The following is a 15,137-nucleotide window of genomic DNA, read 5'->3' as shown; positions in this document are numbered from 1 at the left end:
AACAACAGATTTCCAATGTAGACAAAACAGCCTTCCACTGGAAGAAGATGTCACCTAGGACTTTCATAAATAGAGAGGAGAAATCAGTGCCTGGCTTCAAAACTTCAAAGGACAGGCTGACTCTCTTGTTAGGGGCTAATGCAGCTGGTGACTTTAAGTTGAAGCCAGTGCTCATTGACCATTATGAAAATCTTAGGGCCTTTAAGAATGATGCTAAATCTACTCTGCCTGTACTCTATTAATGGAACAACAATGACTAGATGACAGCAGATCTAGTTTAGTGAATATTTTAAGCCCACTGTTGAGACCTACTGCTCAGAAAAAAGATTTCTTTCAAAATATTACTGCTCATTGACAATATACCTGGTCATCCAAGAACTGTGATGGACATGTACAAGGAGATGAAGGTTGTTTTCATGCCTGCTAACACAACATCCATTCTGTAGTCCTGATCAAAGAATAATTTTTGACTTTCAAGTCTTATTAAAAATATATTTCATAAGGCTGTAGCTGCAATAGACAGTGACTGCTCTGATGGATCTGGGCAAAGCAAATTGAAAACCTTTGGGAAAGGATTCACCATTCTAGATGCCATTAAGAACATTCATGATTAATGGAAGGAGGTCAAAATATCAACATTACCAGGAGCTTGGAAGAAGTTGGTTCCAACCCTCATGGATGACTTTGAGAGATTCAAGACTTCAGTAGAGGAAGTAACTGCAGATGTGGTGGAAATAGCAAGAGAACTAGAAGTGGAGCCTAAAGATGCGACTGAATTTCTGCAATCTTATTATAAAACTTGATCAGATGAGGAGTGGCTTCCTATGGATGAGCAAAGAAAGTGGTTTCTTGAGGTGGAATCTATTCCAGGTGAAGACACTGTGAACCTTGTTGAAATGACAACAAAGGAGATATAATACTACATAAATTTAGTTGATGAAGCAAGGACAAAGTTTGAGAAGACTGACTCTACTTTTGAAAGAAATTTCTACTGTGGGTCAAATGCTATCAAACAGTGCCACATACTAAAGAGAAATATTTTGTGAGAGTCAATAAATGCAGCACACTTCACTGTTGTTTTATTTTAATAAATTGCCACCCCAACCTTCAGCAACACAACACTGTTTAGTCAGCAGCCTTCAACATCCAGGCAAGACCCTCCGACTGCAGAAAGATTATGACTTGCTGAAGGCTCAGATATTGGTAGCAAATTTTAGCAACAAACTATTTTTAAACTAAGGTATAAACATTTTTGTAGACATAATGGTATTACACACTTAAAAGACTACAGTATAATGCAAACACAACTTTTACATGCACCGGGAAACTAAAAAGTTTGTGCACCTTGCTTTATTGCAACATTTGCTGTATTGAAGTAGCCTGGAACCGAACCTGTGATATCTGAGGTATGCCTGAATTTCATGATGTGAAAATTATATGAAATGCAGATTTCAGAGTTTATAAGTGAAGTTTTGAGACACAGTCACATTCATTCATTTCTGTATCTATGAATGATAGTATATCTATCATTATTACTATACTTAATATTACAGATTGTTGTACTTTGAATTTCATCAATACAAAATTTATGAAAATTTGCTTTGTCAATTGTTACATAAGTACCTATGAATTATCTTCAGTTTTGCCTTGACCCACTGTTAAATTAAATGTATAGGAGGCCATTGATTTAGACTGGCTCCTGCACTAAGCCCCAAGAGACCAAACCAAAATGGAGTCACTCACGCTAAAGTTCCACATCACCAAACTGAAATGAAGTTGTTTATCTGACTTGAGAAATTAGGAGAGAGATAATAGGCCAATTTTAGTCACAATAATAAAGAAGTCCCCTCTGCTTTAATCTTTATAAGGAAAACTACCTGCAGTAACCTGATGTTAACCAATCTGCTTTTTGTATTATGTTATTTCCTTATAACTGCCTAAGCTACCTTATAAAAACCAACTGTTCTGCCATGCCCAACAGAGTACCTTCCTATTTCTTATAGATAGCATGTTGCCTGATTCACGAATTGCTAATAAAAACCAAGTAGATCTCTAAACTCAATTTGTTGAAAATTTGTTTTTTTCATGCCATAAAGCGTAAAGTATTTGTTGTCTGATTCTTTATAGAAAAAGTTTGTCAGCCCCTGGTTTAGAACTGGCCCTTCCCTGTGACCTCAAGGCAGCTTTAGTAGAAAGAGCACTGGTCTAGGAGTCACACATGGTTTCATTCCACCACTTAACTCTCCAAGAGACCTTGAGAAATCCCATCTTCTCTGGGCTACGGTTACCTCAAAGATAGAGTGAAAAGAGTAAAATCAACAAGGCAACTGAAACTTGTAGTTCAGATTCCCATAAGAGCTTAGCAGGAAGTACAGGGATGACGCGGTGCTAAATGCTGGTATGCCAGCCAGGTGTGGTCTCCTGGAGACCAAACGATTTAAACAATCAGAATATCCTTTGAGGATGGCTCCACAGGCACTCAGACCCGGGGCTGGATAGGCTGGTGAAGGAAGGAAGAGGAAGGCTCTGGGGGTTCCCAAAGCAAAGTAGCATGCCTGCAGTGGGCAACCTGACTTTGGGGAAAATAATTTCCAAAATCTGCAGTGTACAGCAGGTATTTTGGGTAGGTCGTCGGTCTGTGCTTTGTAGAAGACCAAAAGCACCTGATCACACAACATGAATAAAAAGTCTGCTTATTTCATTTAATGTTTAATTCAGATCTAGTACAGGAACAGGGAGGAGGGTGGTAGGGGGTGGTGGGGAGTTGTGGTAAGGGGGCCCTCTGGCATCCTCAGCATGTAGAATAGGAGACTTGGGATAGAAATGGAAAGTTCAGGCTGGGCGCAGTGGCTCACGCCTGTAATCCCAGCACATTGGGAGGCCGAAGCGTGCAGATCACGAGGTCAAGAGATGGAGATCATCCTGGCCAACACCGTGAAACCCCGTCTCTACTTAAAAAAATACAAAAATTAGCTGGGCCCCGTGGTGGTGCTTGCCTACAGTCCCAGCTACTCAGGAGGCTGAGGCAGGAGAATCGCTTGAACCCAGGAGGCGGAGGTTGCAGTGAGCCGAGATTGCGTCACTGCACTCTAGCCTGGGCGACAAAGCGAGACTCCGTTTCAAAAAGAAAAAAGAAAAAAGAAAAAAAAAATGGAAAGTTTATATGACTCTGCAGTAAATCACCTTTAAAGACATCAATCTCTAAGCGCTTCACAATAGGCAACATGGGGCAATTAAGTAGCAAGGCCAACATTATGAGCGAAGCCAGAGAGTACATCATAGCACCCAGTCTGTATGCAGTAGGCCTGCAACCTGCATTGAGGGTCTCTCCTGAGCCTTCTTTTTCTAGTTGCAATCCCTTCCCACTTTCTCCCTGGTACCTTGCTCCCCCAGCTCCATGGCGCAGCAGAGCGGCATCTCCTTTTGTCCCCCAGCTGCCTCCTGACTGCTTCCTTTGTTCCCTCTTTCTTACCTTCTGCATCCTCACCCTGCCCCGTGCTGCCCTCTCTATCTACAGCCAGCTCCCCATTTTGCTTCCCAGATGACCACCCCATTCTCTTCAGCATTGTTTCCCCAGTACCCTGAGTACTTCAGAGAATCTTTCCATGGTGTAGTTCCTTCCTTTCCCTGCTCCAGGTTCCTCTCTTCCCTTCCTCAGTTCAAGAAGCAAGAGAAAAGGAAAAATAAATAAATTAATTAAAAAAAAAAAATGACAAGGGCACTGCCCTTCTGGGATTTAACCACACTCTCAGCTGGTGGCTTTTGTTTTCTGGCTTCACTGGCTTGTAAGGCCCTCGGGGCAGGGACTCTACGAAATGCTCAGCACTGGGGAAGGTCGGCAGGATTGTTAGGCCTTAATTAGAGCAAGGCCTCAGACAGGGTGGGAGATTTTAGCAAGCAAGAGGAAAAGAAATTTCAAAATATCCATTTGGCAGCAATGACCACAGAGTAAGGAAGAGGATTGTTTGATTGTAGAAAGCATGTAATAAAAGCCTCCACTGCTTTTCATGAGCACAGAAAGAATATTTACACTGGCATTTTTCAAACCAAACAGCACCAGAAAACAAACTCCCTCCACAGGCCAAACAGAGAGAGTGTAGACACAAGTGCTAGTCCTGAACCCTGAGCAGGAATTGCTGCAGAAGCAAGGAGGACATTAAGGGGGAAAAATGCAAAATGAGTTATGAGATCAAAAGAGCAATTTTCTGGTCAATGAGACATTTAGGCTAAGGCAGTGGCATGCTGGGATCACCTAACAAAGACAATTGATTTTGCAACTGGTCTCTGATTTACCTGCTGCCCAGAAAACCTTCTGCAGAACAGCCAGCGTGGAGACCCCCCACTGTCAGCCAGTGAAGGTAAAAAAGCATCTTGCCTGCATCACAAATTCAAATTTTTGCATTCGAGGGCTTCTCAACTTAACATCTGCTCATGAATGCAAAAGTGGCAGCCGTTATTGAGGTCACCTGGCAATGCAGGCAGACCAGCTTGGAGAAGGGCAGCCAGACATACGGTGGCTTATTAGGAGCCAAGACATCTCGGGAAGGTGGTGAGGTCAAGATACAAAGTCCGAGTGAAGAACTGTCCTTGTCATCAGCTGAAATGCCCCAAACTGAGTGATGGCCTCCAGCGAACAGCATAAAAGGCCATTAAGAGAACAGCACGCCATTTATTTCTTCCTGGAACAGGGAGGATACACAATTGTGCTTGTCCATACAATGCTCTACCCTTGTGTGGGAACCTGGACTGCAGTTTCATAGGGGACCATGTCGTATTTCATTCTGCTTGGCTTATAGCAGTGTCTGGCACATAGCAGATGCTCAAAAAATGCTCAAAGAAGTAAACTGAATTGTTGCAGTCTCCTTCCCCACTAATGGGCAGAGAGCCCCTTTACACCAGTCCCCTTCCCCCACTCTACTACAAAGTAACTGAACAAGCTTGTCTTCATGTAGTGGAATGTTTCAGGACCTCTCAAAACCAAATGAAGTATAACATGCCAGCCAGGCCACCTCTGCTGTGATAAGCAAAGTCTGCTAAGTAATGAATCAATCTTAGAAGGTGCTTCTGAAATGTTTAGAAGGCTCAAAAGAGCCTTATGGTTTCTAACTCGCATAGCAAACTTCTCCCTTTGTTCCCTGACCTTTGTCAACAGACTAACCTGAAAAGCATGAAAGACTTCTGGTTCTTAAGAAGATTTTTTTAAAGAATGACTTGCTCTAATAGAGAAAAAAAAATCTCACTAGTTCTTTAGAAAGCCACCAACAGGCAAAGATGTGTGCAGAGCTGAAGCATTTTAGCAAAACCTGAAAAAAACTTCACTCTCGTGGGAGGCATTTTAGGACTAAGACAATCTACTGGCCAGATGAGATGAGACAGACCCTTCCACCATTTTGCCTTTGAAAAAAATTCAATGACTATCTCAATGTTTTGCCATTGGTTTAAATTCTGGAATTCTTATGAAAAATAAAGCAAGAGGCTTCTCAGAAATTTCTTTACTCTGAGAGGTCTTTCTTCTGTGGATTTCTTGGGTTGACACTGAATCTGTGCCAGAATTTCATCACCACCTAGCACTGCAACATACTGTACCTTCTGAAGCAGTTTCAGGGTCGTGATTGGGTCAAAGGCAATGACCCCATGAGTACCAGACTCTGGGAGTTTGACTGGCCAACACCAGTCACAGGGACCCGGGCCATCCTCTTACTGTAGGGGAAGCTTACCTAAATAAGCCTCAGCCCTTGAAGCTGTCAGACTTGGCTCTGAGACAGCAACATTTACACAAAGAAAGGAAAGTTTGAAGGCTGAGCATGAGCGCTCCTCAGCCTGGTAATGCCCCACGTCAGATCTTCACCTGACTAGATTCTTCGCAGCACACAGATCTCCACTTAAATGCCACATCCTCAGAACATTCTGATCAAACATTCTAAAGTGGCTCTCCTCCCTAGAACCACATAACCCTCACTTTTTATTTTTTTTAATTAAAAAAATTTTTTTTTTAGAGAAAAAGTCTTGCTTTTTTGCCCAGGCTGGAGTGCAGTAGTATGATTCTAGCTCACTGCAACCTCGAACTCCTGAGCTCAAGTAATACTCCTACCTCAGCCTCCCGAATAACTAGGACTACAGGTACACACCAGCCACTATGTCCAGTTAATTTTAAAAATTTTTTGTGGAGATGGGGTCTTGCTATGTTGCCCAGGCTGGTCTCAAACTCCTGGTCTCAAGCAATTCTTCTGTCTTGGCTTCCCAAAGTGTTGGGGTTACAGGCATGAGCCACCGTGCCTGGACCACTTTCATTTTAAAATTTTTAATTTTCCTCTGTGTACTCGCCTTCTTTATTTACATCTATATTTTTGCTTATTCCCCTCCCCACAAGCACCCTCCCGGCCTCTGGAACATGCCTGGCATATAATAGATGCTTAATAAATGTGTGGACTGTTTATTTACCAAGAGAGCTGTTAAGAACAGCATTTCCTCTAGAACGGAGCTATTAGAATGAACCACATGGTACCAGGAACTCAAAGACTTAGCATGACTTAGTACTAAAGAGAAAGTGCTAGATCTCTTTCTAGATTCTTCTCACATAACAGTGAAGAGGCTCTAAGTCATAGTCTGATTACCAGTCCATCTCTGGGGGATCCATGGAAATGGATGAGGTAGATCAATACCACTCTAGTATTATGGCAAGAGATGCAATCTTGGTATTACAGGATTATAAATATAGTATTTTATATTATAAATCATTCCAACAGAAAACCACATATTTGCCCATTTTGTTTTGGTGAGAACAGTGCAATTGTTTGCACAGTCTTCTTGTCGCACCTGCTCTGGCCTGTCCAGTAAAAATACTGGAGCCAAAAAGTGTAAATGGGTTCAGGATAGCTTTTCAAACAATGAGATGGGGTAAATGCCATCCTCTACAGTCATCAAGAAGCATTTTCAGCTACTCTTGGAAATTCAATAATAATTGTAAATGGGTAAGTTTAGGAAAGCTTGGTGCCTTATCAAGATTGCTGTGAAATATGAAGGCAAAGTATTCAGGTGAAACACAACGAAGTAATATATAGTAATTATTATTCTATTCACTGATTTATTTATTAGAATGACAATGATTCGATACACTTCCCAACAATCTTATTTGGCTTTCTAGATCCTTGAGTTGGGTTTAAAATTCTTTTAGGCAAGACTAAGAGCAACATAAGTGAATAATGCCACAAAAAAACCCCATTAAGTATGAAAATCTACAAGATGACGCAACCATGCTTGAGTTACAAACAAAAGAATCGACATTCTACAAAGAAGAAATACACTGTTAAATCTATCATGCATTCATTTTAATGGTAAAACAATTGCATTGCATCCATCTAATCTTGTTATTAAGATTCAAATAGGTGCAAAATGATTACTTCGTACTGGCCTATCAAAACAGAAGACATTGTAGTTATAAGCTTTCTGACTAGCAGTAGTGTTTTAATTATAAATGCCTGGCTCATTATTTGCTCAAGAGTGAATGACAATTAGCTTGATCCTATTGCAACTGTTAATGCTGTTGGTACGAAAAAAATGGGCAATATTGAATCAGGTTTCTGATATTTCCCTTCAGTTTACAATCTTCTGATTGATACTATATTCAAAATATACTTAGTCATTTAAAGTCACAGGCAAGAAGGAAAATGGCTCCCAACAGCCAAAAAAAAAAAAGGTGTTGCAGGAAGGGTATTTCATGGCAAGCCTGGAGAACAAAATCAGTATGAGATGAGTCACGTTCTAAAATAATTGAACCAGAGAAAGACTCCAAGCAAAATATTTTAGTTGGCCACAAAACAACATGACAACAACCACCACCACCCTTCAGCCCATTAGAAAGGTTCAATTCTACGATAGTGCTATGGAATAGAATATTAGATAAACTGCTAGAATAAAGCAACCATTTACACAGATGGTTTTGAATCTCAATGTTCTTCACATTGAAGCAAACCTCGGGGAGGTTTCAGGTTTAGCACCATCTTCCTAACACATCTATAGAGATATTTCCACAAAGGTTCAGGGTGCACTTGTCATTGGAGGCGTAGGCTTGGATTTGGGTCCTTTTCTACCGAGAGCACTGAGGTTACCAATGGAGGGATCAGGGAAGGCAAGAGCACAAGCATTTTCTGATTCTCAGAATTTCTGAAATACCTTTTGTTTCAGTGGCGCTGGTGAACTTGTGATAATGAAACTACACCTCTGTACACAAACCTTGACCTGCATTCTGGAGCATATTGCAAAGAAAACCTTAATTTTGAAAGTGTTGAGCACAAAGGAGGGAGAGAAAAGCTGTCACTGTGCAAGCTTTCTCTATATCTTTAGAAACATGGCTTAATTTTTAAGGCTTGAAGACCGCATTAAAACCATCTGAAACCAGTTCAGATTCTATATGAGAGGAAAAAGAACTGTAAATTTTTCATTAAACATTTGTTTCCTTTTTAAAGACATTCTTTTGCATATCTGTTATTGCATGTTGAAATACGATTTGGTTACCAAGGAAACAGGTTCTGGCCCAGTGTTAAATTTGAAACTAAAATATATTTGAGAAGTTAAGCTCAAAAGAAAGAGCTCATGAAATTATTTTGAAAAGTGCCAGAACCACAGCTATATGGTCTGCAATGAACCATTCTAGGGGCTCGGTTTCATTCAGTGAAGCTCTATTTCTGTTAAGAGGGCCATCTATATTTAATATTTCCCTCTTTGAAAATTGCAACTCCTCATCTCCCCAAATTATATACATAATATAATATATTCTTGTATATTACCTAAAATTAATTTTGGAAGCATATTAGTTTTTATTTTCATCTTTCATATAACACGTTTAAAGACCGCTTCTTAAAATTTAAATATTTTTAATGTTTCTTATTAAGCTTGTTTACGCTCTTTGAAATCATCTCCAGAAACCCATTTATTTTTAGTTTCAAGCTGAAATGGAGCTGAATCATCACTCTTTTCAAAAAATTCTTTTGTTGTCTAATGGCACCACACCTATCATATATATGATTTTTTAAAAAATTAATCTCCCTTTTATGGCAGAATCATTTAGTAAGTTTGTAAAAGCTATACATTTATATACTATCTGAAGAGTAGAGGCTATCCAATTAAAAACCCTCCCCCAAAAGATTACAACTGTCTTATTTAATTTTTGTTTTTTTAAAAGTCATATTCTAATGCATCTAATGTTCTTGCTGCATGGCTAAAAAAAAAACTATAAAAACATGCAAATTTCAACCTACCTGTATGCATCACTTAATGCAGTGCTAGCATGACAAGACACTCAGCCATTTTTATGTAAAGCGATGGAGACCAACTGATTTCTCTGTCTTCTTGCTCACAAGTTTTAGATGCAATTGTCACATACACACAAAAATCATACGCAGAACAGCTTGAATGAACTGTGATCACAGAACTGAATTTATCAACAGGAAAACAGGATTGAAAAAAGAAGTTTCTCATCCAAGGTTTCTCTGAGACTGCAACCAAGGAGGTGGTGTGTTGAATTTTTTTCCCCTTCCTCCTCTGAGAGTTCAAAGCTCGGAGCTGACCACTGCAAAGGCCACTGTCACATTTGCTGAAAATCAAACCACTGATACCAGCATTGAAAATACAAATTTGAGAACCCAAGTTGCTTGCACATGATGGAGTGCATAAGAGTTAAAAATAGAATCCACCTTGCCTCCTACCTGCATAATAAACATGTAAGTTTCAAGTGTTTAATTTGATATTCACATTAATTAACAATACAACATACATTATTTAAAAGACAGCAAATGCACGAAGAAAGGAGAGACACCATCTGGTAGCAGAGTTTTGTTGTTGTTTTTGTTTTTAGGGTTTGTGGGGGGTTTTTGTTTTGTTAAAAAAAAAAGGTAAAATCATATTTTGAATGTGATGTAAAGCAAACATCCAGAAGCAAATGAATCGGAAATGAAAGGTGATGTTGAAATATCTAAGGCTGTAATGAGGCAAAAACAAGTCTTCGCTACCAGATGATATGGCATACAGAGCATTTACATACTCACATCTGAAATACTAGGCAACGTGTAATGAATTCTAGACACAGCATGCACACACAGCACAAGCACGACTAATCCTGCCTGCCATCTTAGGCTCGCAGAAGCAAGATACGTACTGCATGCAGCACACGAGCACTGGGGAAGGAGGAGGCAAGGGACAGCTCACCTTAAATGCAGTATCTGATTAATGTTGTAAGTGACATTGCATATCAGCCTCAGAGTCTTGGTTCAACTGGGTAGGAGGGAACAAAGAAAAATGTCATCAACTGGTGATGCAAGATGAGCCCAATCACTAAACACTGTTTAGCAAACTCCAAATTCTGCAACCAGACAGAAGGCATTTCATACACTTAAGCAGAGCTGCTCCACAATGAATGTGTCCTTCTGCTTCTGAGAATCAAACAATCCTTTTGCTAAGGAAGAAAATAAGCTGGAAAGAACACTCTCATATTCTCTTCTTGAAGAAAGCTTTCAATACAGTATGTATCTGGTCCGGGATGCATTTTATAGATTGTTAATTTTATAGAATTGCTAAGAAAAAACCAAAACTGTTAAGCTCTTGCAAAGTAAAGAATAATTTTGATAAAGGGTATAGCATTTCTAGATTATTTTTCAAAACCCTAAATGGTGCCGGCAGGCTTGTAGAAGAATGCATGATCAGCTGTCTGTATCCGTGCTATAACCTTTAACCACGAGCAGCGTAAATGTATCCTGCTAAATGGATCTGCAGTACAGAGCGGCAGATACCGCCTCAGAATTTTATTAAAATATGAATGGATTTTTTAAAACTTGGAAGCAGAATAAAATCAGAACAGAAAAATAAATTGATGCTGAATTCCTCTGGCTGTATAGCTGACCATCATGAACGATAAAAGCTATCCTTAGGATACTGACCTAAATAATACGAAGACTTACAGCAGCATACTGTATGCGTTCAGAACATAGAAAATGCAAAATGATTTTTCTTCTCCCTCCCCCTCCAAAAGCTAAATTTTAAAGTAACAAGCCATTAATAGGAATACCAAAAGGCTATAGATAGTACATACTGTAAGAGAAGAAATCGTATTGTGCTGAGATGCAATGTTTCTTTGTTTTACTTTGAGGCTTATTTTAGCTACGCTTGCATGATGACATTGACATCAGGAGGTCAGTGCTGACACCGGGTTGATATCCGTTTTATGAGTGAATGTTTTCCGAAAATTAAATCTCATCTACTCAAACACGAATTTCATGTCATCTTCAATACCACCTCCCTACCCCCACTGCTCAGGATTGATGGGATTTAGTTTGGCGGTATGTAATAAATTGGAATCACCTTCTGCAGATACTCCACTATGTAATGGTGAAGAATTAATTTTTTAAATAAAAAACCTTCAAGAATTCTTATGCACCCCCTTTCATTCCTTCCTATCAACACACACACACACACACACACACACACACACACACACACACACACACTCGAAGCTCGAATTGCAATGAAATGTTTAACATGTGGAACAAAAACTGTTGAAAGAGCTGCTTATTCAGGATTTTAAAGAAATGCCTAATAAGCAAATACGGTTTTGCTACAAAACCAGTGTCACCAGGTCCCCAAAGAGGAAAACAGCATAGCTTGCTAGCAAAATTTCCTCCAGATCCTGCCGGCAGGTAAAAAAACAAAAAAGCATTTTATTTGCCATGCTGTATAAAACAAGAAGTCTTTTATTTTTAAGGAAATAGAACAGATTCTTTTCCACTCTATTTCTTTAGCTACAAAGAAACCATACCCACCCCCACCCGTAGATCCTGGACATAAGCCAACATTTTTATAAAATGCTGAGACTGATTTTGAATATGTAATATTTATAGTTTTCTTCTTCTTATCTCTCCAAAAGTCTTTAATTGCCTATTGCCTCACTGAATATGCTGTTGTTAATTTTAACGTGTGCAAAAATGAGTTGATATTTTCTGGGGTTGCTAGTTTTCCAGCACCTCAATCTTCTGTAAGGACTGGCTGAAAATAATCAGGTTAGCAACATATTGAAGTTCCCCAGAATTTTTTTAAAAGAGAAAATATGTTCAAACACCTCAGCTGAGGTACTAGGTTTCACAACTGGATCTTTTGTTTCTAGCTCTCATTCTATCTCCTGCCCCAGAGCATAAGTGATTTTTAGCTTAGTGTGTGGAATGTAGCCTGCCTTCCTATATCCTATATACTTTAAAGTCTCTGAGTTGAGTTCTCCAGATGGTCGGTCATACCTGAACCATAGCGAGAGTCCTCTTCTCTTTGGAGTACATCTCTCTCTCACAACTACTCCAGAAATAAATGTGGCTCTAACGAAAACAGTAGCTCCTGGTCTCATACCAATAGTGGAACCATCTTCCCCACCCCCACATCACTGCTCTATGAGTTCTGGTTAGCATTGACAGCATCAGAAAATTAGAATGGAGTGTCCTTAGGCCAATTCCTCCTTTACCATGGGGGTTGAGAATTAGAGGGATGATCACGGTGAGTTATAAGGCACCAATTCAATATATGGTCATCTATGAAGCAGAGTCCTTAGAGTGGGGTGGGAGGAGGTTGACGCAAACACCTAGGCATTGAATGCTCTTCATGTCTGTTGAGATATTCCCCATTAATGACGTCTGAAAGCTAGACGTTCATTTAAAAATACTCACAAATTATTATCATGTAGGCTAAATATACACGTTATGGAATCAACTCTGACCACATAGAACTAAGTCGTCTGCCTCCTCTGTCGCGAATAATAAATGACAGTGACAACGACAGTAATCCATATTAGGCTCCCAGGAGATGAGTAAATAGTATTCTATTCCCTTTACAGGGAAAGGTGGTGAATGTGGTCAGGTCCCTTACTGGTACTTGTAAGCCAGATGCCAGGGCAGTTTCCAAACCCCCTATGGGGTTCTCTGTCCACCCTCAGCCTAAAAGCCACGTATTGGTTTATTTTGTGATGTTCCAAGACACTCATTCAGTAAATGTGGTACGTTTACCAGACCTGCTCGAGTTAAACAAATACGAACTATAGTTGAAAATATTCAAAGCAGTGAGCTTGTTTAGGCAGACATTATCAACTAGTAAATCCTGTTTTATACTTTCAGAAAACCATGATCATGCCTGAATTACTTAAGCTTTGTCATGATTACTAGTGGCAAGGGTATGCATTCACTTATGATTTTAAAAAATTGCGTGCTTCTCATCAGCCTCCTCGGGGCATGTGCACAAACATTAATTTAAAAGGCAAATCCCTTTTCCACAGTGAACATTTTAGCCTGTTTCTGCCACTTTGACGAGTCAAATACGAGGAACCCGAAATAATCTGGCAGGCACAGGCTGGAAAAGGACAGAGCTAGAAGTGAAGGGTGAGCCTTTCACTTTGATTAACGTGCTTACTTGCTCGCGGTCTCGTTGTTCCGCAGGCTGAGCTAATTTTCTTTGCAGTCCTGTGGGTTAAAGTTAAATTGCATGGCTAATGCAATGTACATAATTCAAGTATGAACAAAGCTTGACTCTCTATGTTTTTAAAAAAACATAAAGTCAGGGCACTGAGTCCCAGAGGAATACTTGGTTTATAAACATTTGGATCAGTTTGCATGCTCCTTTATGCTGTTCACCACATTAAACATTACAGTTGGGTTCTTTTTACACCTAATAGAGATAGTCAACATTTGTGGGTACATTGTTGTCAGGTTAGGTTATTCTAATTGAAATAAAAAAATAAAAGTGTTTACCAATTACACTTTTGCTTAAATTCTTAGTATTTAAAAAGTTTAAGTTTTTTAATGAGGTTGGTTATTAAATCTGTCTATAGTGTATTTAGTCCTGGAAACAACACGGTGACTTAATTTACCAATGACCAAAAATGCCTTTGGATTTTTGAGAAAGTTCAATGCTACTTTGAACATCTACATCTTCCCTAGAGACCTGGGCAGGAACTTCTGCCTTCCGCATTGATCAGAGCTAAAATGTCTATACTAGCTACCCTTATGGAGGACCTACTACATTCTCAATATTTTAGCTACATGTCCAATGTTTATTTCATTATAACCCAATAATTCTGCAAGCTGAGTATCATCAATTTTAGGTGAGGAACTAATAGAGATTATACACAGTAAATAGCAGACTTAGTGTTCAAACCTAAGTTTGATTGATCGCAAAGTCTACGTCTTTCCACCAATCCTAAGAGGATAAAACTTCCTCCTACGTCCACACTCTATCCCTGATGTCAGTAATCTTCTTATTGTGCAGACACCTGGCAGAGGACCCTATCTCCCTGGAGCCCTGACTACCTCTGTTTATATGAATCAGCCTCTACCCTCCAGGCCCTAGGAATTGTGGGAACCTAGGATGCCACCAGCTGGAGACAGGCTGGGCCCAGCAGGTGGAAAAGACACAATGAAAGAGAAGGAATCAGCTGGACCATGTTGGAAAGTTAAATGTACAAAGCAGAGTAAATATTTTAGTGGGAGATTTGCCATAATTCAAAAAATATTTTATGAGGTAAAATAAATGAAAATAAATGACATAAATATATTTCAGATGGAATGTTTATTTTTAATAAATACATTTTCAAATGGAAATGTATTTATTAAAAACCTAGTGGAGTCTAGTTTTTTCCCTCTCACAGGTGACCAAACAGGCTGAGAGAGATCCAGTGATTTGCCCAAGATCACACACTTCATGAGTTTATTATTAATGCAGCCTTTCACTATATTAAAAATTATAGCTAGTTTCCTTTTACACCCAATGTATTCAGCATTTGTGAATAACTTTTTTATCAGGTTGTTAGACTGTTCTGCTCTAAATGATCAGTTAAAGAAAAATCAATGTAACAATCAGACTAGCCTGTTCTCTTTTGTTTGTTTGGTTTTGGGTTTTCTTGAGACAGAGTCTTGCAATGTTGCCCAGGTGGGACTTGAACTCTCAGTCGATTCTCCTGCCTCAGCCTCCTGAGTAGCTAGGATTATAGGCTCATAACACTGTGTCCAGCTGAAACTGACCTATTTTCAACTCACAAATAGTATTTTTCTCCTAAACAGATAGCCTAAGTAGCTATTATGATTTTTTTCCAACATATTTTTAAATGGACTTTTAAA

At 39.4% G+C, this 15,137-nt stretch overlaps 1 protein-coding gene across 15 annotated transcripts in view; it reads right to left on the bottom strand.

Annotated features, from left to right (window-relative positions):
• Positions 1-15,137, bottom strand: part of LOC105469979 (zinc finger and BTB domain containing 38) — a 124,797-nt gene that overhangs the window by 53,105 nt on the left and 56,555 nt on the right. For 4 of the 15 annotated variants that reach the window (XM_024789188.2, XM_024789189.2, XM_071091025.1 and 1 more), the window contains one exon: positions 10,204-10,269. The exons of 1 other annotated variant lie outside the window; for it this stretch is intronic. The gene's annotated coding sequence lies outside the window, so the exon portion shown is untranslated. Of the gene's footprint in view, positions 1-9,257; positions 9,705-10,203; positions 10,272-10,385; positions 11,016-11,083; positions 11,173-12,278; positions 12,697-15,137 lie in introns of those variants that run through there. 10 more of the 15 variants (XM_024789190.2, XM_011721636.3, XM_024789194.2 and 7 more) reach the window with 8 other exon arrangements.

This window comes from Macaca nemestrina, chromosome 2 (assembly GCF_043159975.1).
Source record: "Macaca nemestrina isolate mMacNem1 chromosome 2, mMacNem.hap1, whole genome shotgun sequence".
NCBI lineage: Eukaryota > Metazoa > Chordata > Mammalia > Primates > Cercopithecidae > Macaca > Macaca nemestrina.
Note: the sequence above shows the minus strand (reverse complement) of the source record. Positions and strands in the feature narration are given on the sequence as shown.